Source organism: Cherax quadricarinatus, chromosome 58, assembly GCF_038502225.1.
Source record: "Cherax quadricarinatus isolate ZL_2023a chromosome 58, ASM3850222v1, whole genome shotgun sequence".
NCBI classification, from domain to species: domain Eukaryota; kingdom Metazoa; phylum Arthropoda; class Malacostraca; order Decapoda; family Parastacidae; genus Cherax; species Cherax quadricarinatus.
Window position 1 is genome coordinate 26102842 of NC_091349.1, and position 26450 is coordinate 26129291.

The window sequence follows — 26450 nt, forward strand, 5'->3', positions numbered from 1 at the left end:
ACAGTAATTACTAATGGCAACAAAATAAATTTAAAACGGTTTTGATGTGTGTTTCATTATAAATTATCTTGCCAAGGTAAATACACCGCGAGGTGTATATTTCTCAGTGTATACACACTGAGAGTTTTCATGAGCCCTTATCACAGGATTTATTTTATTTTCGATGTTTTTTCTCTAAGACTGAAACATTGGTGACCACGTAGAGTTTATTTCATTCTCTGTTTTAGTAAACAAAATACGTTTTATGTTAATCTTTAGAGGGATTGCCTAGTCAGTATCTCAATTTATTTATAAACATTTAAAAAAATATCCCAAATGTACACATATACAGACGTGGGTGTATATAGTGTATAGTATATAGTGTATAGTATAATATTAAACATGGCAATGGTTACCTAAAAGTGGTTTAAGATGGCACCAGAGCAATCACTAGACATACTTGAAAACGTTTCTGTCCTGGGACCTTGATCAGAGTCCCAGGACCAAAACGTGTTTCTTTAAATATGTCTTAGTGTTTCCTCACACGATTTTTTAGAACCAAAGAGTCCGTAAACAGTGAGCATTTGCAAAGTGTATTTAATAAACATCAAACTTACTCTGAACACCTTACTGACAACGAGAAACAAATTTACTCGAATTTCAGTAACACTTAATCAGTGGCGGCTCGTCCATAGGAGCTGCAGAGCTGCAGTCCCCCCAGATGCTCACTGTCAGACGTATGACTCCATCAACCTTACGCTAAAATAATTTTCAAGTGACAAATATATTACAAGAGAAATCTGTTGAATGTTGTTTTCAATGTATTTATAAGCTATTTTTTTTTTCTTTTTTGTTAAAACGACATAAAAAATTATTAAACATAGAAGCCTGATGCGGTACGATAATATAGGTATTTCTGGCGCTACGAGCCACCACTGACCACTTTTGTTTCAGTACTCAGATAAAACATAAACATCCCGATAAGTAATTGTTGTAGTGGACCCGAGGAAAGTAAATTCTGTAATATGACTATCACTCAGGACGTGGATGTTATAATATGTTGATCAATTAAAGGAAAATAAGTCCACAGGCTCCGTTAAACATTTTTTTTCAAGGGTTCTTAAAAGAGTGCGAGATGGAACTTATTGAACCACTAAATAATTATATTACTGGCGGCTCGTAGCGCCAGTATTACCTATACTATCGTACCGCATTAAACTTCTATGTTTAATAATTTTTTTATGTCTGGCAGTGAGCATCAGGGGGGGCTGCAGCTCTGCAGCTCCTATGGGCGAGCCGCCACTGATTTTTTATTAGTATACCATTGCCAACTGATGTAGGGCCGCAGCTGTGGAAGATGGTTAACATATATCGTGTTTTACGGCATTAAAGCGCACGATTGTATGAAATTGTAGACGATGGTTACAAGCCGTTGTAACGTTAGTAAAAACTGCTAAAACGTAACCCAAATCCCACCTTTGACCCTGACCTTGAGCACATAAGGAGCAGGCTGATTTCTTCAAGACTTTTTTTGTGGGAAAAACGCGCCTAATATGCCAGAAAATACGGTAATTTCTGGACTTTACCTGTGTTTTAATAAGTGAATAAGTCGTTAACATCAAGAATAAGCAATTACGATACCGTAACAGGAACATATAACCTGAACGTCCCTCACTTAAGAGAGTAAAATAATGACTATGTGTGGGTCGGTTCTGGACCATTGTCAATTCACAAAAAAGAGAGAAAAAGCAGGGAAGACCAGAAGACAAGAGTGAAAGAGGGAAGTACCATATTAGTAGTAGTATTAGAAGTAGTAACAGCAGTAGCTGAAATACGTGTAGTAGAACCAGTAATCAGTCTGCTATATTTCATAATATGCAGTGCGAATTACACACCTCACATCCCGCAGATAGTAGAACAGTACATGGCATCCAGTAGATAGTAGAACAGTACATGGCATCCAGTAGATAGTAGAACAGTACATGGCATCCAGTAGATAGAGCAGTACATGTCATCCACCAGGTAGAACAATGCACATCCAGCAGATAGTACAATACATGTCATCCAGCAGACAAAACAATACATTACATCCAGCAGACAGGACATTACATATCCAGCAGATACTAAATCAATACATGTCATCAGTACAGCAGCAAGCACTCTTGTATTTTAAAAATATCAGCAAGCAAACACTGTTGTATTATAGCAAATACAGAAATCAAGCACTGTTGTATTATAGCAAGTAAGCAAACACTGTTGTATTATTGAAAGTATAGCAATCAAGCACTGTTATAGCAAGTATATCAAACTAGCACTGTTATAGCAAGTATAGCAAGTAAGCACTGTTATAGCAAGTATAGCAAGTAAGCACTGTTATAGCAAGTATAGCAAGTAAGCACTGTTATAGCGAGTATAGCAAGTAAGCACTGTTATAGCAAGTATAGCAAGTAAGCACTGTTATAGCAAGTATAGCAAGTAAACACTGTTATAGCAAGTATAGAAAGTAAGCACTGTTATAGCGAGTATAGCAAGTAAGCACTGTTATAGCAAGTATAGCAAGTAAGCACTGTTATAGCAAGTATAGCAAGTAAGCACTGTTATAGCGAGTATAGCAAGTAAGCACTGTTATAGCAAGTATAGCAAGTAAGCACTGTTATAGCAAGTATAGCAAGTAAGCACTGTTATAGCAAGTGTAGCAAGTAAGCACTGTTAAAGCGAGTATAGCAAGTAAGCACTGTTATAGCAAGTAAGCACTGTTATAGCAAGTATAGCAAGTAAGCACTGTTATAGCGAGTATAGCAAGTAAGCACTGTTATAGCAAGTATAGCAAACAAGCACTGTCATAGCAAGTATAGCAAGCAAACACTGCTGATAACCCAGGCTACACAATTCAGTCTTAACTTGCTTCTATAACTTATATATTTCTATATTTCCCATGTTATGTAATTGCCAGGAAAGAGGGAGGGGGGACTACAACAATCAATTAGTCACAATCACTTTATACCCAGGAGACTTATATAGGTGACACTGACACAATCACTGTACATGCCTGAGGGGACTGTTATAATCTGTCACACACACTCACTGCACTTACCTGTGGCACTCTTACAATCTGACTTACAGTCACCATAGTCTGACACACAATCATTGTACCTCCCCGGGGGGACTGTTGCAATCTGATACACAATGTACCTGCCTCAGCGGACTGTTACAATCTGACATACAATCACTGTTCTTGTCGGGGGGACTGTTACAATCTGACACACAATCACTCTACCTGCCCGGGGAGGACTGTAACAATCTGCCACACAATCACCCTCCATGCCCGGGAGGACTGTAACAATCTAACACACAATCATTCTACCTACCCGGGAAGGACTGTAACAATCTGCCACACAATCACTCTACCTGCCCTGTGGGAATTCAACAGTGCATCTCTTCCCCTTTAATTCTGATTTCTTATCGATCAAGAGCGAATGTTTTTGTATTCCGCGCCTCTGACTGTTGTTTACCCGGATTCTGCTTCTCCCCTTTATCTTTATTGCAGTTTTTGACTAGTGTATACCAGAAGAGCGAGGGTGAAATGAGCATCATTCTGTCTCTGATGTTATGTTTCTCACCTGTCAGGTATACCGTCAGTGAGACACCTGCAGTGCTTAAGTTCTCTTATTGCAGTTCCCACCTTACTGGTGCTTACTGTTGAAGCTTGCGCAGGATTTGTGAATCAGTCATCTTTACGGAAATGCGTATTAGAAACAGCAGGAGGAGAAACAGCAATGATACCACCAACAGTGACAGCAGGAGCAGCTACAGCAGTGATACCACCAACAGTGACAGCAGGAACAGCTACAGCAGTGATACCACCAACAGTGACAGCAGGAGCAGTTACAGCAGTGATACCACCAACAATGACAGCGGGAGCAGCTACAGCAGTGATACCAACAGTGACAGCAGGAGCAGCTACAGCAGTGATACCACCAACAGTGACAGCAGGAGCAGCTACAGCAGTGATACCACCAACAGTCGCAGCAAAAGTTACAGCAGTTATATTACCAACAACAAGAGCAAGAGTTACAGCAGTAACTCCTCCAACAGTCACAGCAGCAGCTACGACAGTGATACCATCAACAGTCACAGCAGCAGCTACGACAGTGATACCATCAACAGTCACAGCAGCAGCTACGACAGTGATACCATCAACAGTCACAGCAGCAGCTACGACAGTGATACCATCAACAGTCACAGCAGCAGCTACGACAGTGATACCATCAACAGTCACAGCAGCAGCTACGACAGTGATACCATCAACAGTCACAGCAGCAGCTACGACAGTGATACCATCAACAGTCACAGCAGCAGCTACGACAGTGATACCATCAACAGTCACAGCAGCAGCTACGACAGTGATACCATTAACGGTCACAGCAGCTACGACAGTGATACCATCAACAGTTACAGCAGCAGCTACGACAGTGATACCATTAACGGTCACAGCAGCAGCTACGACAGTGATACCATTAACGGTCACAGCAGCTACGACAGTGATACCATCAACAGTCACAGCAGTGGCTACGACAGTGATACCATCAACAGTCACAGCAGCAGCTACGACAGTGATACCATTAACGGTCACAGTAGCTACGACAGTGATACCATCAACAGTCACAGCAGCAGCTACGACAGTGATACCATTAACGGTCACAGTAGCTACGACAGTGATACCATCAACAGTCACAGCAGCAGCTACGACAGTGACACCATCAACAGTCACAGCAGTAGCTACAACAGTGATACCATCAACAGTCACAGCAGTAGCTACAACAGTGACACCATCAACAGTCACAGCAGTAGCTACAACAGTGACACCATCAACAGTCACAGCAGTAGCTACAACAGTGACACCATCAACAGTCACAGCAGCAGCTACAGTTTAATACATTTTGTCTCGGCACCATTAATTACAACAGTAACATTAACAGTGGTCATAGCAGCAGCTACAACAGTGACACCATCAACAGTCACAGTAGCAGCTACAGTTTAATACATTTTGTCTCGGCACCATTAATTACAACAGTAACATTAACAGTGGTCATAGCAGCAGCTATAACATTAACATCAACAAAAGTTACAACAGTAATTATAACTGTTCCGTAACTAACAACAACGGTAACTACAGCAATAACATTACCAACAGTCACAGCAGCAACAGTTGAAACGGTAATACTGTTAACAGTCACAGCGGCAGCTATAACGGTAGTTCTGATAGTAACACGACCGATAGTTACAGCAGCAACAGCAACAGCACAGCAGCAGCAATAGGAGAAGCAGCAGCAACAAGAGAAACAGCAACATTAACAGCCAGCAGGAACAAAAACAGCAGCAGCAATTCAAACAACAGCAGCACCAGCAACAACAGCACCACCACTAATAGCGCCAGTACCAACGACAACAGCAGCAGCAGCACCACCACCAACAACAACAGCAGCAGCAGCAGCACCACCACCACCACCAACACCACCACCACCACCACCACCACCATCAAAATCAGCAGCAGCGCCAGCACCGGTACCAGCAGCAACAGGAACATCAGCAGCAGCAGCACCACCACCAGTAGCGCTAGTACTAATAGCAGCAGCAATACTAGCAACAGCAGGACCACTACCAACAACAGGAGCAGCAGCACTAGCAACAGCACCTGCAGCAGCAGCTCTACCAATAGCGCCAGTACGAACAACAGCAGTAACACTAGCCAGCAGCAACAGCAGCACCAGCAATAGCAGCAGCAGCAATAGCAGTACCAGTACCAGCAGCACCAGTACCAGCAGCAGCACCACTACTAGTAGCGCCAGTAACAACAACAGCAGCAACACTAGCAAACAGCAGCAGCATTAGTACCAGCAACAGCAGCAGCACTACTAGTAGCGCCAGTAGCAACAACAGCAGCAACACTAGCAATCAGCAGCAGCAGCACTAGCAACAGCAGCTGCACCAGCACCGACAATAGCAACACAGTAACAGCAGCAGCAACACTAGCAAACAGCAGCAGCAACACTAGCAAACAGCAGCAGCACTACTAGTAGAGCCAGTAACAACAGCAGCAGCAACACTAGCAAGTAGCAACAGCAGCACCAGCAATAGCAGCAGCACACCAATACCAGCAGCACCAGCAATAGCAGCAGCACACCAATACCAGCAGCACCAGCAACAGCAGCAGCACTAGCAAACAGCAGCAGCAGCACTAGCACCAGCAACAGCAGCAGCACTACTAGTAGTAGCGCCAGTAGCAACAACAACAGCAGCAGCAGTCACAGTAGCTGACTGTTGCTTTCTAAATTATTTAAACTCACTTCAAGTAGGACTATTTACCTTTTCTTGCATTCACCTTGTCTAACCTACAGGGGCTCGAGTCATGGCTCTTGACCCCGCCTCTTAATTTATCATTAAGGGTCACATGCTGGTCCTGGCCTCAGGGACTTTGCCGTACCTACTCCACAAGCTACTGCCAGATAGTCTCACTTCGCGACTGCTCTCAGGATGAATATAAATCCAGAAAAGAGAATATGAATGTGTAAATTCAAGGATTATGTGGATTAAAGTAAAGGTTGGATGCGAAAAGTGGGTCATAATAAGCGTGTATGCACCTGGAGAAGAGAGGAATGTAGAGGAGAGAGAGATTTTGGGAGATGTTAAGTGAATGTATAGGAACCTTCGAACCAATTGAGAGAGTAATTTTTTGCTAAAGTAGGAGAAACTTTTAGAGAGGGTGTGGTAGGTAAGTTTGGAGTGCCAGGTGTAAATGATAATGGGAGCCCTTTGATTGAACTTGTATAGAAAGGGTTTTAGTTATAGGTAATACATATTTTAAGAAAAAGAGGATAAATAAGTATACAAGATATGATGTAGGACGAAATGACAGTAGTTTGTTGGACTATGTATTGGTAGATAAAAGACTGTTGAGTAGACTTCAGGATGTACATGTTTATAGAGGGGCCACAGATATATCAGATCACTTTCTAGTTGTAGCTACACTGAGAGTAAAAGGTAGATGGGATACAAGGAGAATAGACGCATCAGGGAAGAGAGAGGTGAAGGTTTATAAACTAAAAGAGGAGGCAGTTAGGGTATGATATAAACAGCTATTGGAGGATAGATGGGCTAATGAGAGCATAGGCAATGGGGTTGAAGAGGTATGAGGTAGGTTTAAAAATGTAGTGTTAGAGTGTTCAGCAGAAGTTTGTGGTTACAGGAAAGTGGGTGCGGGAGGGAAGAGGAGCGATTGGTGGAATGATGATGTAAAGAGAGTAGTAAGGGAGAAAAAGTTAGCATATGAGAAGTTTTTAAAAAGTAGAAGTGAGGGAAGAGTTATGGAGAAAAAGAGAGAGGTTAAGAGAGTGGTGAAACAATGTAAAAAGAGAGCAAATGAGAGAGTGGGTGGGATGTTATCAGCAAATTTTGTTGAAAATAAGAAAAAGTTTTGGAGTGGGATTAACAAGTTAAGGAAGCCTAGAGAACAAATGGATTTGTCAGTTAAAAATAGGAGAGGAGAGTTATTAAATAGAGAGTTAGAGGTATTGGGAAGATGGAAGGAATATTTTGAGGAATTGTTAAATGTTGATGAAGATAGAGTAGCTGTGATTTCGAGTATAGGACAAGGAGGAATAACATCTTGTAGGAGTGAGGAAGAGCCAGTTGTGAGTGTGGGGGAAGTTCGTGAGGCAGTAGGTAAAATGAAAGGGGGTAAGGTAGCTGGGGTTGATGGGATAAAGATAGAAAGGTTAAAAGCAGGTGGGGATATAGTTTTGGAGTGGTTGGTGCAATTATTTAATAAATGTATGGAAGAGGGTAAGGTACCTAGGGATTGGCAGAGAGCATGCATAGTTCCTTTGTATAAAGGCAAAAGGGACAAAAGAGAGTGCAAAAATTATAGGGGGACAAGTCTGTTGAGTGTACCTGGTAAAGTGTATGGTAAAGTTATTATTGAAAGAATTAAGAGTAAGACGGAGAATAGGATAGCAGATGAACAAGGAGGCTTTAGGAAAGGTAGGGGGTGTGTGGACCAGGTGTTTACAGTGAAACATATAAGTGAACAGTATTTAGATAAGGCTAAAGAGGTCTTTGTGGCATTTATGGATTTGGAAAAGGCGTATGACAGGGTGGATAGGGGGGCAATGTGGCAGATGTTGCAGGTGTATGGTGTAGGAGGTAGATTACTGAAAGCAGTGAAGAGTTTTTACGAGGATAGTGAGGCTCAAGTTAGAGTATGTAGGAAAGAGGGAAATTATTTCCCAGTAAAAGTAGGCCTTAGACAAGGATGTGTGATGTCACCGTGGTTGTTTAATATATTTATAGATGGGGTTGTAAGAGAAGTAAATGCGAGGGTCTTGGCAAGAGGCGTGGAGTTAAAAGATAAAGAATCACACATAAAGTGGGAGTTGTCACAGTTGCTCTTTGCTGATGACACTGTGCTCTTGGGAGATTCTGAAGAGAAGTTGCAGAGATTGGTGGATGAATTTGGTAGGGTATGCAAAAGAAGAAAATTAAAAGTGAATACAGGAAAGAGTAAGGTTATGAGGATAACAAAAAGATTAGGTGATGAAAGATTGGATATCAGATTGGAGGGAGAGAGTATGGAGGAGGTGAATGTATTCAGATATTTGGGAGTGGACGTGTCAGCGGATGGGTCTATGAAAGATGAGGTGAATCATAGAATTGATGAGGGGAAAAGGGTGAGTGGTGCACTTAGGAGTCTGTGGAGACAAAGAACTTTGTCCTTGGAGGCAAAGAGGGGAATGTATGAGAGTATAGTTTTACCAACGCTCTTATATGGGTGTGAAGCATGGGTGATGAATGTTGCAGCGAGGAGAAGGCTGGAGGCAGTGGAGATGTCATGTCTGAGGGCAATGTGTGGTGTGAATATAATGCAGAGAATTCGTAGTTTGGAAGTTAGGAGGAGGTGCGGGATTACCAAAACTGTTGTCCAGAGGGCTGAGGAAGGGTTGTTGAGGTGGTTCGGACATGTAGAGAGAATGGAGCGAAACAGAATGACTTCAAGAGTGTATCAGTCTGTAGTGGAAGGAAGGCGGGGTAGGGGTCGGCCTAGGAAAGGTTGGAGGGAGGGGGTAAAGGAGGTTTTGTGTGCGAGGGGCTTGGACTTCCAGCAGGCATGCGTGAGCGTGTTTGATAGGAGTGAATGGAGACAAATGGTTTTTAATACTTGACGTGCTGTTGGAGTGTGAGCAAAGTAACATTTATGAAGGGATTCAGGGAAACCGGCAGGCCGGACTTGAGTCCTGGAGATGGGAAGTACAGTGCCTGCACTCTGAAGGAGGGGTGTTAATGTTGCAGTTTAAAAACTGTAGTGTAAAGCACCCTTCTGGCAAGACAGTGATGGAGTGAATGATGGTGAAAGTTTTTCTTTTTCGGGCCACCCTGCCTTGGTGGGAATCGGCCAGTGTGATTATAAAATATATATATATATATATATATATATATATATATATATATATATATATATATATATATATATATATATATATATATATATATATATATATATATATATATATATAGGGAGGTACCACCTCTAGAACTGTCATGGGGACCCTCATCCTCAGAGAAAAGAATAAACTTGCTTCAGGGAAAACTCAAGATTCTCCCTGAAGCTGTTTGAGAATTTTCTCCTACCACCCCCTATATTATGTATATATATTTTATTTAAAGACAAAATACATTGACGAAACATTCACAAAAATATGATACAAAGTAAAACAACATAGGTAACTCAGAGCTACATCTCGAATACTTCGTCCAGCTCCCCTGCGGTGGGCCGCGTGCCCAGAATGCTGCAGGCATTTCCTCTCTGGATCGCAACACTGAGTCTCTGAAAGAGGAAGCTGGTCGCCCTGTGGTCCTTGGTTTCTATGATGAGCTTTTCACCCAGCTCTTTGAGGAACTTTAGAGCACACTTGCCCCATGCTCCAAGGGTCTCCGACCCTATTGGAATGAAGTTATAGCAAGGGGGAAGGTCTTCATATTTTCGGATCTTCTGGGTCTCCCTGTGGCTGGCAGCTCCACCCCCTTCCACTACAGAGTATGGCAAGTAGGTGTCTGCCAATGTGGCAGCACAGGTGTAGTCCCAGGCAATCTGCTTTCCATCCTTCCAGGGTAGCATAGTGGCTCCATCAGGACGCTTTTGACTTCCATCAGACCTCTGTACTTGGGGTTCCCGTTGAGCTGGGCAACGGGCTGTGGCGAGGCTTCTCTTTATTATGTCATTGATCTCCTCATGTCTGGCATACTTCCCTTCTGCTGTGTGACACACGAGACCATGGAGTCCGAATTGATCAGCTGTCGCCCTGCCGCAAATACACCTATGTTCGGTGAGGATGGGGGCGGCTAGGCGAAGAGCAACACCAATCCGAATGGCCTGTGGGTCGAGACGGGTGCCCAGGGAGGAATTGGGAACAGCTAACAGGAAATCTCCTGAGTGTGGTGCCTTCACTGCCAGGAGACGAGCTTTGTTCTTTCCTGAAGCATTGGAGAGCATTGTGTTGGCGATTTTTTCCATGATCGGTTTGTCCCAGTGGGACTGTTTGTGCTGTTTGGGAGGAGCTGGTCTACTGGAGGAGTCTGTAAGGGTGTCCCACCGAATTGCTGCTTCAGTAAACCTGGGGTCTTGAGCTCCTACCAAGTCTCTCAAGCGTTCGGGCACTATCTTCTTGACTAATGCACTGGAAGCCAAACACGAAGACAGAAAAGCAGGTAAAGCAACATGCGTTGCTTTACGCACCCCTATACCTCCCAGTCGCACTGGGAGGGTTGCCTGATCCCATTGCTCATCCTCTAGTGACAGGTTCAGTGCCTTCTTAAAAGTTGATCTCAGGTGTGCGTCATATTCATCGAGTGTTGGGTTGTCAAAAGAGGGTGCACACCTCAAGAAGTAAGTGAGTCTTGGCATAGTAAGACACCTTGTGAGGAGATACAGAGCATCATGGGCATCAAGATCGCTTATTCTCTCCTCCATTCTCATAAGGTCATTCAATTTGTCCCTGAGGACAGTATCGATGGCCTGGTGACCCAGCGGTGCCCCCAAGAGGGTACTGTTGGACGGAGTTGTAGTTGAGATTTCCGGGAGGATTCTTCGCACAGCATTGATTATTTCCTGGTTCGCTGTGATGATTTCACACTTAGAGGGATTGAGGATGAGTCCCAAGCCTTCTCCCTGTGTTTTCACCAGTTGTAGGTCCCCCACGAGGGACTCTTCAGTACCTGCCAGAGTGCCGTCATCCAGGTACCATATATTGAGCTCACTGCGTAGGCTGGAAGTTAGTTCTCTTACTGCCAAGCAGAAGAGAAGTGGAGCAAGTGGGTCACCCTGCTGAACACCCTCTGATGATTGAATTTCATGTTCTCCAAACAAAAGAATTGAGGGTTTGCTGTAGCCGGCTGAAATGAAGGGAAAGAGACTGGGGAACCGAACCCGAACAGCTGGCAAAACAGCATCTCTCCTCACCATATTAAAGGCATTTCTAAAATCAAGTTTGACTATGGCCTTGTCTTCTGGTAGGTCCCTGATGTAGGCCCTTGCCGCATGAGCTGCAGCTTCACTGCCTTGAGAGACCCCAAAGCCCAGTTGGTGTGGCTGGAGTAAAGTGGCAGCTTCTAGGCGAATGTTTCTCACTGCTGCTTTGGCAACGAGACGGCGAAGAGTGTTTCCAACTGCAATGGGTCTGATTCCCCCATCCCTCTTCTTCAAAGCACATAGTGAGGCTCCAAAAAAGAAAGGTTTAATTTCTTCTGGGATTCGCCCAGCCAGGCAATTGTTGACGAAAGTTGTTAACTCGGTGAGAAGAATTGATGCAGATTCACCGAGTACTGGATTTACCATCTCTTTAAGGTGCTGAGGTCGAATTCCAGTGTAACCTCCTGCAGATCCTGCTGGAAATGACACGATCGCCTTATAGACTTCCGATTCTGGCAAAATTAATTGTTCAGTGATAGGGTCTTCCTCAGGGTTGTCGTTGATGGCTGTGGTGTCCCTGGTTGGGTGCTTGTCTCTTAGTGCTTGGGCCGTGGTCTCATCCTTGGGGGCTACAGTGTCGTCACTTGTAATTATTCTTATTGCTCCCACTGTGTTACCTTCCTCAATTTTTTTGCTAACCTGTGCGCAAATTTTCTCGTTCTCAGTAGGACTTTTCTTGGGTCTGCCTCTTTGATTCCTGCGATGATGGGGAAGAGGGACACAGTTATCCGTTCTTGGGTAGTTGCGCACTGCCTTGATAACTGACGTGGTTAGCAGTTTGCCTCGTCTTTCAGGAACTGCAAGACAGACATTGCCGAACAAGAGAAGGTTGCGCCATGCTTGGATGGTGCCTCGGGCTTCTAAGTTGGTGGAACCTCCATTCACCCGCTTAAGAAGGTCTGTGAATTTCCCTGCTGCATATGGGCGAGCTGCTTTAGGGATGTGGGATAGTGTACTGCTAGCAGTGGATTTGAATGCCAACAGAAGGTTATCGCAAGTGACGAGGTTGCCATTGGAATTGTCATCTGCCTGTGGAGGCTGTGGGCTGCTCTCTGCTGGGGGCATATGTGATCCCGCACACCTATTGTGTGCACGAATACGGCCATCCCTGTTGCGTGCTCGAAACTCTCCACACACCTGACATGTGCCTCTTCTTTCATTGTTGGGTGCATTGTTTCCCTGGCTTTGTGGCTGGCTGGCTTCATCGTCTGCCATACCTCACACTGTGTGATAAGCCCAAGCTGAAGGGAAAATGGCGCATGGCACATTCCGCATGTGGTTCATGGTGGTGGTGGGGGGGGAGGAGAGGGGTGTCCAGTCCTTGTGGTGGCCGGTGGAAGATGTGTGCTGAGGCGGAGTAGGGCACTCGCTCCCTCACAGGACAAGTCACTATACACCACGATGCTCAGCGCACATGTTACTATACACCACTATGCTCAGTGCACTGCCCCCACTATCAACGACACACCGCTATACACTTCACATGCTATGTGCCTACCATGCACATACTATGCACTGTACACTATAGACTATATACACTATACACACGGTGAACAAACACACCATTGTTGTAACACGAGCACACGGTGTATGCGCGCCTGTTTGGGGAAGGGGGGGGGACAGTTTTACCCCTCAACCAACGCCTCCTCCTCCTCCATTAGGCCTCCCCTCACCGACCTCTCCTACCCAGAGGTGACCGTTATGTTCCCTCACTGAATTCACATACACAGAACTTTTCTTGATTCTGACGGAATAGACGAAATGCGGAGTCTTCTGGCCCTTTCCAACACGACCAGCAGATATTCACACACCAGTCTGTTGATGATAATCCTGGTAGGTGTTCTTGATTGGACGATATTGTGCCAAAATCACAGAGCGAGATGCCCACAGCCTCTCTCTGGCAGAGGTGCCAGATGTATATATATATATATATATGTATATATATATATATGTATATATATATATATATATATATATATATATATATATATAGATATATATATATATATATATATATATATATATATATATATTTATATATATATATATATATATTTATATATATATATATTTATATATATATATATATATATATATATATATTTATATATATATATATATAAATATATCTATATATATATATATATATATATATATATATATATATATACATATATATATATATATATATATATTTTTTTTTTTTTTTTTTTTTTTTTTTTTTATCAACAAGTCGGTCGTCTCCCACCGAGGCAGGGTGACCCAAAAAAAAAAAGAAAGAAAATCCCCAAAAAGAAAATACTTTCATCATCATTCAACACTTTCACCACACTCACACATTATCACTGCTTTTGCAGAGGTGCTCAGAATACAACAGTTTAGAAGCATATACGTATAAAGATACACAACATATCCCTCCAAACTGTAGTAGGTTGGTAGACAGCAACCGCCCAGGGAGGTACTACCGTCCTGCCAAGTGAGTGTAAAACGAAAGCCTGTAATTGTTTTACATGATGGTAGGATTGCTGGTGTCTTTTGTCTGTCTCATAAATATGCAAGATTACAGGCATGTCTTGCTACTTATACTTACACTTAGGTCACACTACACATACATGTACATGCTTATTTTTACACACTCATCTGAGTTTTCTTTGATTTTATCTTAATAGTTCTTGGTCTTATTACTTTTCCTTTTATATCCATGGGGAAGTGGAATAAGAATCTTTCCTCCGTAAGCCATGCGTGTTGTAAAAGTCAACTAAAATGCCGGGAACAATGGGCTAGTAACCCCTTTTCCTGTAAAGATTACTAAAAAGAATAAGAAGAAGAAAATTGATATATATATATATGTATATATATATGTATATATATATATATATGTATATATATATATATATATATATATATGTATATATAATATATATATATATGAAATCTCGAAACAAGTGATTTGATATCATTTACCAATGACTTGTTCCGTGATTTCATTGCTATATAGGCTGCTTGTTGAGGCGGGTATTCAAACAGGATGAGGCTGAAATTAATCCTTGAGATACCACAGCCACGAGTGTCCTCGGGCCAAGGCGAACACATAGCTACGTGCTGTGTGCTTGGTTCTTGTGTGTGTGTGTGTGTGTGTGTGTGTGTGTGTGTGTGTGTGTGTGTGTGTACCTGCGATTTTGGCTTAAATTGTAACGCTCTTGTTGCCGAATAAGGCAAGCGAAAATTTGTGTATGCAATAATTTCGCAAAAATCATAATGAACCTAACGAAAAAAATATATTTCATTTTGTTTCTATATTATTAAATTACTGCAAATTTATCTAAAATATATTTAGCTGGATTTGGTTAAATCAAATTGCGCTTGTTATAATATGGTTAGGTAAATTTTCTAAGGTTCTTTTGTTATAAAATTATTAATTTTTACGTTAACTTGAATGAAAAAATATAACTTTAAACGAATAAGAGAAAATTTTAGAAAGGACTTAATTTTATTAAGGGATGAACACGTTGTAGCATCAAACCATACCACGGGTGGGTTTAGAACCTCTGGGGATAGAAAAGGCGATCAGAGAGTCTCAAAACTCCAGACCGTCACGTTTTCTATCCCCACGGGTTCTAACCCCACCCGTGGTATGGTTTGATGCTACAACGTGTTCATCCCTTAATAAAATTAAGTCCTTTCTCAAATTTTCTCTTATTCGTTTAAAGTTATATTTTTTCATTCATGTTAATGTAAAAATTAATAATTTTATAACAAAAGGACCTTAGAAAATTTACCTAACCTTATTATAATAAGCGCAATTTGATTTAGTCTAATCCAACTAAATATATTTTAGATAAATTAGCAGTAATTTAATATACAAACACAATGAAATATATTTTTCGTTAGGTTCATAATGATTTTTGCGAATTTATTGCATACACAAATTTTCGCTTAAGGCTATACACTCACCACCGGCTTAGTTAGGGACATTGATATACAAAGGGATAAAAACTGAAGCCTCTGGCTTTGTGTGGAACACAATTGTCCCAGGCATAGAGGATATAAACCTCAATAGCTTTTACAAGGCATACAGGTCTCTAGGTTACTAAGGGATGTACAGGTCTCTAGGTTACTAAGGGATGTACAGGTCTCTGGCTGAGTTAGGGTCGAGCAGGTCCGTGGCTTACTGAGGGCCATATACGACTGTAACTTACAAAGGGACTTGTTTGGTCTTTCTAACATGTACCTGTGTATAGGTTTAAAGCATATAGTGACTTTCTTAGGTCTCTGCTGATCACTCATGTACAGGACCTGTCCTCGTGGTGTATATACTAGGCTCCTCTGTTGACAACAGAGACAGCAAATAAATATTTATCTTGGTTCCTGCAGAAACAAGAGACTTATCATCACAAGCCTCTCAGGGGAGGTTCCTTGATGCTAGCGAGGGGCTCTTGATCTAGGGACTTGCTTCTGTTATCCAATTCCCTGAAAATAGCCTAAAAGCTTTCCTTTCCCCCCCCCTTCACAGGAGCTGTAGAATCCCTAGGGGTTTCGAGCTCCCCATAATAATAATAATATTAATCTCAGGCAAGACTCGTCGACATCTCTCACCAGTGACATTTGTGTCAGAAGTGAGTCTTGCGTACTGATGTTCAAAGATATATAGCTGACTGACGTATCAGATTTTAGGAATGCAGACGGCACTGTAAACGACGAATGAAGAAGACAGTTTGATTTCATGTTAGATGACGATCAGTCAATTTCAGGTGGCTACACATTAACAGTGAGGAAATACTGTATTGGTGGGGACAGGAAAAAATGCTACGTGAAGTGTATTAAATCAATTCGGAAGCATATTTGAAGAGACTTAACGCAAGTCTACATAAAATTATAAGACTGGCTTGTGAGCAACAGCTCAAGACAAATTCAATCTTATATAACTAGATAATTACGCCTTTCAGTACCTTGCACACTTGAAAATTTTCTCGGGAAAATATATGATGGTCGTCATGGACTCTCATGACATGCACGAGAACATTGATCACTCTCCCATGACAGATATTCGAAGAAAATGAAAATAGTCTAGAGGTTTGTAATAATAATTGACCCACAGCCAAGTGATTATCATTATGATAATCAAAAAAAAAGCGCTAAACCACAAGGGCCATACAGCGCTGCCACAGCTAAGTGAGCTGTTCAATTGCATCCTTGATGAATAGAAGGACAACGTAAAACATGAAAATAATGAACAAGATATTCACATTATATGAAAGGGAACACAGGCGAACATATTATTTAAAAGCACAAGTATCAGGAATCCAAGAAAATATTTCTTCGACCTCATGACAATCAGAAAGTGGAATGACTTAGGGAAGATCTTATTAAGCACTCAGAAATTAAGTGTATATCCTCCAACACTACCATCTTTACCTGAATCGATATCTTATACAGCGTTTATCAATTCCATGACTGACGAAATCGTAATGACACGATTGCAAACAAACCATACCTCGGGCGGGATTTGAACCTGCGGTCAGAGAGTCTCAAAACTCCAGACCGTCGCGTTAGCCACTGGACCAGCTAGTCAGTGGCTAACGGTTCAAATCCCGCCCGTGGTATGGTTTGTTTGCAATCGTGTCATTACGATTTCGTGAATCATGTTGACGGCAGTGAGGGGACTTGAGCTAGAGTTCGTCACGGCCACGCTAGCTGGAGATTAGTCTGTAAAAAAAAATTGCATTTGTGGTCACAGTGGTGCCTGTGCTAACCTTCCTATGGTGTAGAAATATACCTAGTTGGACGAATCTTATTGTGGCTAGCTGGTCCAGTGGCTAACGCGACGGTCTGGAGTTTTGAGACTCTCTGACCGCGGGTTCAAATCCCGCCCGTGGTATGGTTTATCATTTCCACATTGTCGGCCACCAAGGACCCCAAGAATACCGTATGGTGAACCACTTGACCAGGTTGTATTAGAGTTGCCACTAGGCGTAGACGGTCTTTTAACTACACAGATTTATCTCGCAGGTTTGTGTGATTTTTTGGCCACCTTAATCACGGACAACTAGATTGGAACTATACAAAATGCTTTCTATTCTTTCTATTCCAGTATTGTGTGGCATGGGACATGTTATGTGCAGCAGTCCTGGTCTAGTGGTTAAGACACTCGGTCATGGATACCAAAACTATGGGGCAGCTCCAGTTAAGACCTAGACAGACGTTTATGTGGTAAGGAAATAGTCATGCCAGTAATTGAATTGATGTGATGAAATTTGTGCAATAAGCATATCTTAGAGAAATTCAGCCACGCACCTCGAGGCGTCCTCGTCACGTTAATTAGTGAATAAGACAAGTATTTTGTATAAATGGTTTTAGAAAGTAGACAAGTTGATAAATGAGACACTTGGGTAACATTCAGGGATCTTTATCCAGGAAATGTTTGGACAGTCCGTGGCTTCTTCAGTACAATACAGAGAAGGATGGTGGAAGAAGAGGAGTGTGAGGTGGTCAGTCTCTCAGCATGAAGTCGATGTGTGCAGTTCATCAGTCATGAGCGGAGAAGACAGGTGAGCTGAAGCAGTGATAGGCGGAGTCACTTCAGCTCACCTGTCTGCAGTATATAAGCCACTTCTCCGCTCATGACTGATGAATTGCGCACATCAACTCCATGCTTAGGGACTGACCACCTCACACTCCTGCTCATCTTCTCCCATTCATCTCTGTATTGGACAGAAAAAGCCCTGGGCTGGCCAAACGTTTCCAGCTCGGTTAGTAGCACACTCAGCTCACACATTGAGTGTATGTGGTTCGATCCCCGGAAAGGGTGATACCTGCAGACTGTTGTGGGTCACATGATAGGGGCAAAAGTTAACCTAAGTTGCCGGAAATGCTATGTCACAGATGTCAGCTTCGGTCTGTATAAGTTGCATCACGTACTTATAGACATAAAGATTATTATTATTATGATTATTATTACTATTATTATGCACAAGTGTTTCATTTATCAAACTGGGTATGATTATTGAGAAGACTTCTTACCTAAGCCACAAATACATTTTTCACTCTATTACAGGAATAACTAGTACACTCCTGTGGAATTAGTGGAGAATTAATTTTAAATGGCATATTCCCATTTTCTTAATAAAAGGTATTCAGTCTTTTTAGCCTTGATGGACAACGATAGTCATAGTTTTATTGAGTTGCAAAAAAAAAAGAAAAAAAAATGGAGATGAAAATCAAATTGTAATTCGGGAGCTGGAAATTGAAAAGTAAAATAGATTTAGATGATGAGAAACACAATGTTATTTTTTATCAGAACAGTGAAGGGAAAAAAATGATAGTTTAAAAGTCATGTCCTTGTGATGCATTAAGTCATGTCCTTGCGTAGTATTAAGTCATGTCTTCGTGTAGCATTAAGTCATGGCCTCGTGTAGCATTAAGTCATGTCCTTGTGTAGCATTAAGTCATGTCCTTGTGTAGCATTAAGTCATGTCCTTGTGTAGCATTAAGTCATGTCCTTGTGTAGCATTAAGTCATGTCCTCGTGTAGCATTAAGTCATGTCCTCGTGTAGCATTATGTCATGTCCTCGTGTAGCATTAAGTCATGTCCTCGTGTAGCATTATGTCATGTCCTCGTGTAGCATTAAGTCATGTCCTCGTGTAGCATTAAGTCATGTCCTCGTGTAGCATTATATCATGTCCTCGTGTAGCATTAAGTCATGTCTTCGTGTAGCATTAAGTCATGGCCTCGTGTAGCATTAAGTCATGTCTTTGTGTAGCATTAAGTCATGGCCTCGTGTAGCATTAAGTCATGTCCTTTTGATGCATTAAGTCATGTCCTCGTGAAGCATTAAGACATGTCCTCGTGTAGCATTAAGTCATGTCCTCGTGTAGCATTATGTCATGTCCTCGTGTAGCATTAAGTCATGTCCTTGTGTAGCATTAAGTCATGGCCTCGTGTAGCATTAAGTCATGTCTTTGTGTAGCATTAAGTCATGTCCTCGTGTAGCATTAAGTCATGTCCTTGTGTAGCATTAAGTCATGTCCTTGTGTAGCATTAAGTCATATCCTCGTGTAGCATTACGTCATGTCCTTGTGTAGCATTAAGTCATGTCCTTGTGTAGCATTAAGTCATGTCCTCGTGTAGCATTAAGTCATGTCCTTGTGTAGCATTAAGTCATGTCCTCGTGTAGCATTAAGTCATGTCCTTGTGTAGCATTAAGTCATGTCCTTGTGTAGCATTAAGTCATGTCCTCGTGTAGCATTAAGTCATGTCCTCGTGTAGCATTAAGTCATGTCCTTGTGTAGCATTAAGTCATGTCCTTGTGTAGCATTAAGTCATGTCCTCGTGTAGCATTAAGTCATGTCCTTGTGTAGCATTAAGTCATGTCCTTGTGTAGCATTAAGTCATGTCCTTGTGTAGCATTAAGTCATGTCCTCGTGTAGCATTAAGTCATGTCCTCGTGTAGCATTAAGTCATGTCCTCGTGAAGCATTAAGTCATGTCCTCGTGTAGCATTAAGTCATGTCCTCGTGAAGCATTAAGTCATGTCCTCGTGTAGCATTAAGTCATGTCCTTGTGTAGCATTAAGTCATGTCCTTGTGTAGCATTAAGTCACGTCCTCGTGTAGCATTAAGTCATGTCCTTGTGTAGCATTAAGTCATGTCCTCGTGTAGCATTAAGACATGTCCTCGTGTAGCATTATATCATGTCCTCGTGTAGCATTAAGTCATGTCTTCGTGTAGCATTAAGTCATGGCCTCGTGTAGCATTAAGTCATGTCTTTGTGTAGCATTAAGTCATGGCCTCGTGTAGCATTAAGTCATGTCCTTTTGATGCATTAAGTCATGTCCTCGTGAAGCATTAAGACATGTCCTCGTGTAGCATTAAGTCATGTCCTCGTGTAGCATTATGTCATGTCCTCGTGTAGCATTAAGTCATGTCCTTGTGTAGCATTAAGTCATGGCCTCGTGTAGCATTAAGTCATGTCTTTGTGTAGCATTAAGTCATGTCCTCGTGTAGCATTAAGTCATGTCCTTGTGCAGCATTAAGTCATGTCCTTGTGTAGCATTAAGTCATGTCCTCGTGTAGCATTACGTCATGTCCTTGTGTAGCATTAAGTCATGTCCTTGTGTAGCATTAAGTCATGTCCTCGTGTAGCATTAAGTCATGTCCTTGTGTAGCATTAAGTCATGTCCTCGTGTAGCATTAAGTCATGTCCTTGTGTAGCATTAAGTCATGTCCTTGTGTAGCATTAAGTCATGTCCTCGTGTAGCATTAAGTCATGTCCTCGTGTAGCATTAAGTCATGTCCTTGTGTAGCATTAAGTCATGTCCTTGTGTAGCATTAAGTCATGTCCTCGTGTAGCATTAAGTCATGTCCTTGTGTAGCATTAAGTCATGTCCTTGTGTAGCATTAAGTCATGTCCTCGTGTAGCATTAAGTCATGTCATCGTGTAGCATTAAGTCATGTCCTTGTGTAGCATTAAGTCATGTCCTCGTGTAGCATTAAGTCATGTCCTTGTGTAGCATTAAGTCATGTCCTTGTGTAGCATTAAGTCATGTCCTTGTGTAGCATTAAGTCATGTCCTCGTGAAGCATTAAGTCATGTCCTCGTGTAGCATTAAGTCATGTCCTCGTGAAGCATTAAGTCATGTCCTCGTGTAGCATTAAGTCATGTCCTTGTGTAGCATTAAGTCATGTCCTTGTGTAGCATTAAGTCATGTCCTCGTGTAGCATTAAGTCATGTCCTTTTGATGCATTAAGTCATGTCCTCGTGAAGCATTAAGACATGTCCTCGTGTAGCATTATATCATGTCCTCGTGTAGCATTAAGTCATGTCTTCGTGTAGCATTAAGTCATGGCCTCGTGTAGCATTAAGTCATGTCTTTGTGTAGCATTAAGTCATGGCCTCGTGTAGCATTAAGTCATGTCCTTTTGATGCATTAAGTCATGTCCTCGTGAAGCATTAAGACATGTCCTCGTGTAGCATTAAGTCATGTCCTCGTGTAGCATTATGTCATGTCCTCGTGTAGCATTAAGTCATGTCCTTGTGTAGCATTAAGTCATGTCTTTGTGTAGCATTAAGTCATGTCCTCGTGTAGCATTAAGTCATGTCCTTGTGTAGCATTAAGTCATGTCCTTGTGTAGCATTAAGTCATGTCCTCGTGTAGCATTAAGTCATGTCCTTGTGTAGCATTAAGTCATGTCCTCGTGTAGCATTAAGTCATGTCCTTGTGTAGCATTAAGTCATGTCCTTGTGTAGCATTAAGTCATGTCCTCGTGTAGCATTAAGTCATGTCCTCGTGTAGCATTAAGTCATGTCCTTGTGTAGCATTAAGTCATGTCCTTGTGTAGCATTAAGTCATGTCCTCGTGTAGCATTAAGTCATGTCCTTGTGTAGCAATAAGTCATGTCCTTGTGTAGCATTAAGTCATGTCCTTGTGTAGCATTAAGTCATGTCCTCGTGTAGCATTAAGTCATGTCCTCGTGTAGCATTAAGTCATGTCCTCGTGAAGCATTAAGTCATGTCCTCGTGTAGCATTAAGTCATGTCCTCGTGAAGCATTAAGTCATGTCCTCGTGTAGCATTAAGTCATGTCCTTGTGTAGCATTAAGTCATGTCCTTGTGTAGCATTAAGTCATGTCCTTGTGTAGCATTAAGTCATGTCCTCGTGTAGCATTAAGTCATGTCCTTGTGTAGCATTAAGTCATGTCCTCGTGTAGCATTAAGACATGTCCTCGTGTAGCATTAAGACATGTCCTCGTGTAGCATTAAGTCATGTCCTCGTGTAGCATTAAGTCATGTCCTCGTGCAGCATTAAGTCATGTCCTCGTGTAGCATTAAGACATGTCCTCGTGTAGCATTAAGTCATGTCCTCGTGAAGCATTAAGACATGTCCTCGTGTAGCATTAAGTCATGTCCTCGTGTAGCATTAAGTCACGTCCTCGTGAAGCATTAAGACATGTCCTCGTGTAGCATTAAGTCATGTCCTCGTGTAGCATTAAGTCATGTCCTCGTGTAGCATTAAGTCATGTCCTCGTGTAGCATTAAGTCATGTCCTCGTGTAGCATTAAGTCATGTCCTCGTGTAGCATTAAGTCATGTCCTCGTGAAGCATTAAGTCATGTCCTCGTGTAGCATTAAGTCATGTCCTCGTGAAGCATTAAGTCATGTCCTCGTGTAGCATTAAGTCATGTCCTCGTGTAGCATTAAGTCATGTCCTCGTGAAGCATTAAGTCATGTCCTCGTGTAGTATTAAGTCATGTCCTCGTGAAGCATTAAGTCATGTCCTCGTGTAGCATTAAGTCATGTCCTCGTGAAGCATTAAGTCATGTCCTCGTGTAGCATTAAGTCATGTCCTTGTGTAGCATTAAGTCATGTCCTCGTGTAGCATTAAGTCATGTCCTCGTGTAGCATTAAGTCATGTCCTTGTGTAGCATTAAGTCATGTCCTCGTGTAGCATTAAGACATGTCCTCGTGTAGCATTAAGTCATGTCCTCGTGCAGCATTAAGTCATGTCCTCGTGTAGCATTAAGACATGTCCTCGTGTAGCATTAAGTCATGTCCTCGTGAAGCATTAAGACATGTCCTCGTGTAGCATTAAGTCATGTCCTCGTGTAGCATTAAGTCACGTCCTCGTGAAGCATTAAGACATGTCCTCGTGTAGCATTAAGTCATGTCCTCGTGTAGCATTAAGTCATGTCCTCGTGTAGCATTAAGTCATGTCCTCGTGTAGCATTAAGTCATGTCCTCGTGTAGCATTAAGTCATGTCCTCGTGTAGCATTAAGTCATGTCCTCGTGTAGCATTAAGTCATGTCCTCGTGAAGCATTAAGTCATGTCCTCGTGTAGCATTAAGTCATGTCCTCGTGAAGCATTAAGTCATGTCCTCGTGTAGCATTAAGTCATGTCCTCGTGTAGCATTAAGTCATGTCCTCGTGAAGCATTAAGTCATGTCCTCGTGTAGTATTAAGTCATGTCCTCGTGAAGCATTAAGTCATGTCCTCGTGTAGCATTAAGTCATGTCCTCGTGTAGCATTAAGTCATGTCCTCGTGAAGCATTAAGTCATGTCCTCGTGTAGCATTAAGTCATGTCCTCGTGTAGCATTAAGTCATGTCTTCGTGTAGCATTAAGTCATGGCCTCGTGTAACATTAAGTCATGTCTTTGTGTAGCATTAAGTCATGGCCTCGTGTAGCATTAAGTCATGTCCTTGTGATGCATTAAGTCATGTCCTCGTGAAGCATTAAGACATGTCCTCGTGTAGCATTAAGTCATGTCCTCGTGTAGCATTAAGTCATGTCCTCGTGTAGCATTAAGTCATGTCCTCGTGTAGCATTAAGACATGTCCTCGTGTAGCATTAAGTCATGTCCTCGTGTAGCATTAAGACATGTCCTCGTGTAGCATTAAGTCATGTCCTCGTGTAGCATTAAGTCACGTCCTCGTGAAGCATTAAGACATGTCCTCGTGTAGCATTAAGTCATGTCCTCGTGTAGCATTATGTCATGTCCTCGTGTAGCATTAAGTCATGTCCTTGTGTAGCATTAAGTCATGGCCTCGTGTAGCATTAAGTCATGTCTTTGTGTAGCATTAAGTCATGTCCTCGTGTAGCATTAAGTCATGTCCTTGTGTAGCATTAAGTCATGTCCTTGTGTAGCATTAAGTCATGTCCTCGTGTAGCATTACGTCATGTCCTTGTGTAGCATTAAGTCATGTCCTTGTGTAGCATTAAGTCATGTCCTCGTGTAGCATTAAGTCATGTCCTCGTGTAGCATTAAGTCATGTCCTCGTGTAGCATTAAGTCATGTCCTCGTGTAGCATTAAGTCATGTCCTCGTGAAGCATTAAGTCATGTCCTCGTGTAGCATTAAGTCATGTCCTCGTGAAGCATTAAGTCATGTCCTCGTGTAGCATTAAGTCATGTCCTCGTGTAGCATTAAGTCATGTCCTCGTGAAGCATTAAGTCATGTCCTCGTGTAGTATTAAGTCATGTCCTCGTGAAGCATTAAGTCATGTCCTCGTGTAGCATTAAGTCATGTCCTCGTGTAGCATTAAGTCATGTCCTCGTGAAGCATTAAGTCATGTCCTCGTGTAGCATTAAGTCATGTCCTCGTGTAGCATTAAGTCATGTCTTCGTGTAGCATTAAGTCATGGCCTCGTGTAACATTAAGTCATGTCTTTGTGTAGCATTAAGTCATGGCCTCGTGTAGCATTAAGTCATGTCCTTTTGATGCATTAAGTCATGTCCTCGTGAAGCATTAAGACATGTCCTCGTGTAGCATTAAGTCATGTCCTCGTGTAGCATTAAGTCATGTCCTCGTGCAGCATTAAGTCATGTCCTCGTGTAGCATTAAGACATGTCCTCGTGTAGCATTAAGTCATGTCCTCGTGAAGCATTAAGACATGTCCTCGTGTAGCATTAAGTCATGTCCTCGTGTAGCATTAAGTCACGTCCTCGTGAAGCATTAAGACATGTCCTCGTGTAGCATTAAGTCATGTCCTCGTGTAGCATTATGTCATGTCCTCGTGTAGCATTAAGTCATGTCCTTGTGTAGCATTAAGTCATGGCCTCGTGTAGCATTAAGTCATGTCTTTGTGTAGCATTAAGTCATGTCCTCGTGTAGCATTAAGTCATGTCCTTGTGTAGCATTAAGTCATGTCCTTGTGTAGCATTAAGTCATGTCCTCGTGTAGCATTACGTCATGTCCTTGTGTAGCATTAAGTCATGTCCTTGTGTAGCATTAAGTCATGTCCTCGTGTAGCATTAAGTCATGTCCTTGTGTAGCATTAAGTCATGTCCTCGTGTAGCATTAAGTCATGTCCTTGTGTAGCATTAAGTCATGTCCTTGTGTAGCATTAAGTCATGTCCTCGTGTAGCATTAAGTCATGTCCTCGTGTAGCATTAAGTCATGTCCTTGTGTAGCATTAAGTCATGTCCTTGTGTAGCATTAAGTCATGTCCTCGTGTAGCATTAAGTCATGTCCTTGTGTAGCATTAAGTCATGTCCTTGTGTAGCATTAAGTCATGTCATCGTGTAGCATTAAGTCATGTCATCGTGTAGCATTAAGTCATGTCCTTGTGTAGCATTAAGTCATGTCCTCGTGTAGCATTAAGTCATGTCCTTGTGTAGCATTAAGTCATGTCCTTGTGTAGCATTAAGTCATGTCCTTGTGTAGCATTAAGTCATGTCCTCGTGAAGCATTAAGTCATGTCCTCGTGTAGCATTAAGTCATGTCCTCGTGAAGCATTAAGTCATGTCCTCGTGTAGCATTAAGTCATGTCCTTGTGTAGCATTAAGTCATGTCCTTGTGTAGCATTAAGTCATGTCCTCGTGTAGCATTAAGTCATGTCCTTGTGTAGCATTAAGTCATGTCCTCGTGTAGCATTAAGACATGTCCTCGTGTAGCATTATATCATGTCCTCGTGTAGCATTAAGTCATGTCTTCGTGTAGCATTAAGTCATGGCCTCGTGTAGCATTAAGTCATGTCTTTGTGTAGCATTAAGTCATGGCCTCGTGTAGCATTAAGTCATGTCCTTTTGATGCATTAAGTCATGTCCTCGTGAAGCATTAAGACATGTCCTCGTGTAGCATTAAGTCATGTCCTCGTGTAGCATTATGTCATGTCCTCGTGTAGCATTAAGTCATGTCCTTGTGTAGCATTAAGTCATGTCTTTGTGTAGCATTAAGTCATGTCCTCGTGTAGCATTAAGTCATGTCCTTGTGTAGCATTAAGTCATGTCCTTGTGTAGCATTAAGTCATGTCCTCGTGTAGCATTACGTCATGTCCTTGTGTAGCCAAAGTCATGTCCTTGTGTAGCATTAAGTCATGTCCTCGTGTAGCATTAAGTCATGTCCTTGTGTAGCATTAAGTCATGTCCTCGTGTAGCATTAAGTCATGTCCTTGTGTAGCATTAAGTCATGTCCTTGTGTAGCATTAAGTCATGTCCTCGTGTAGCATTAAGTCATGTCC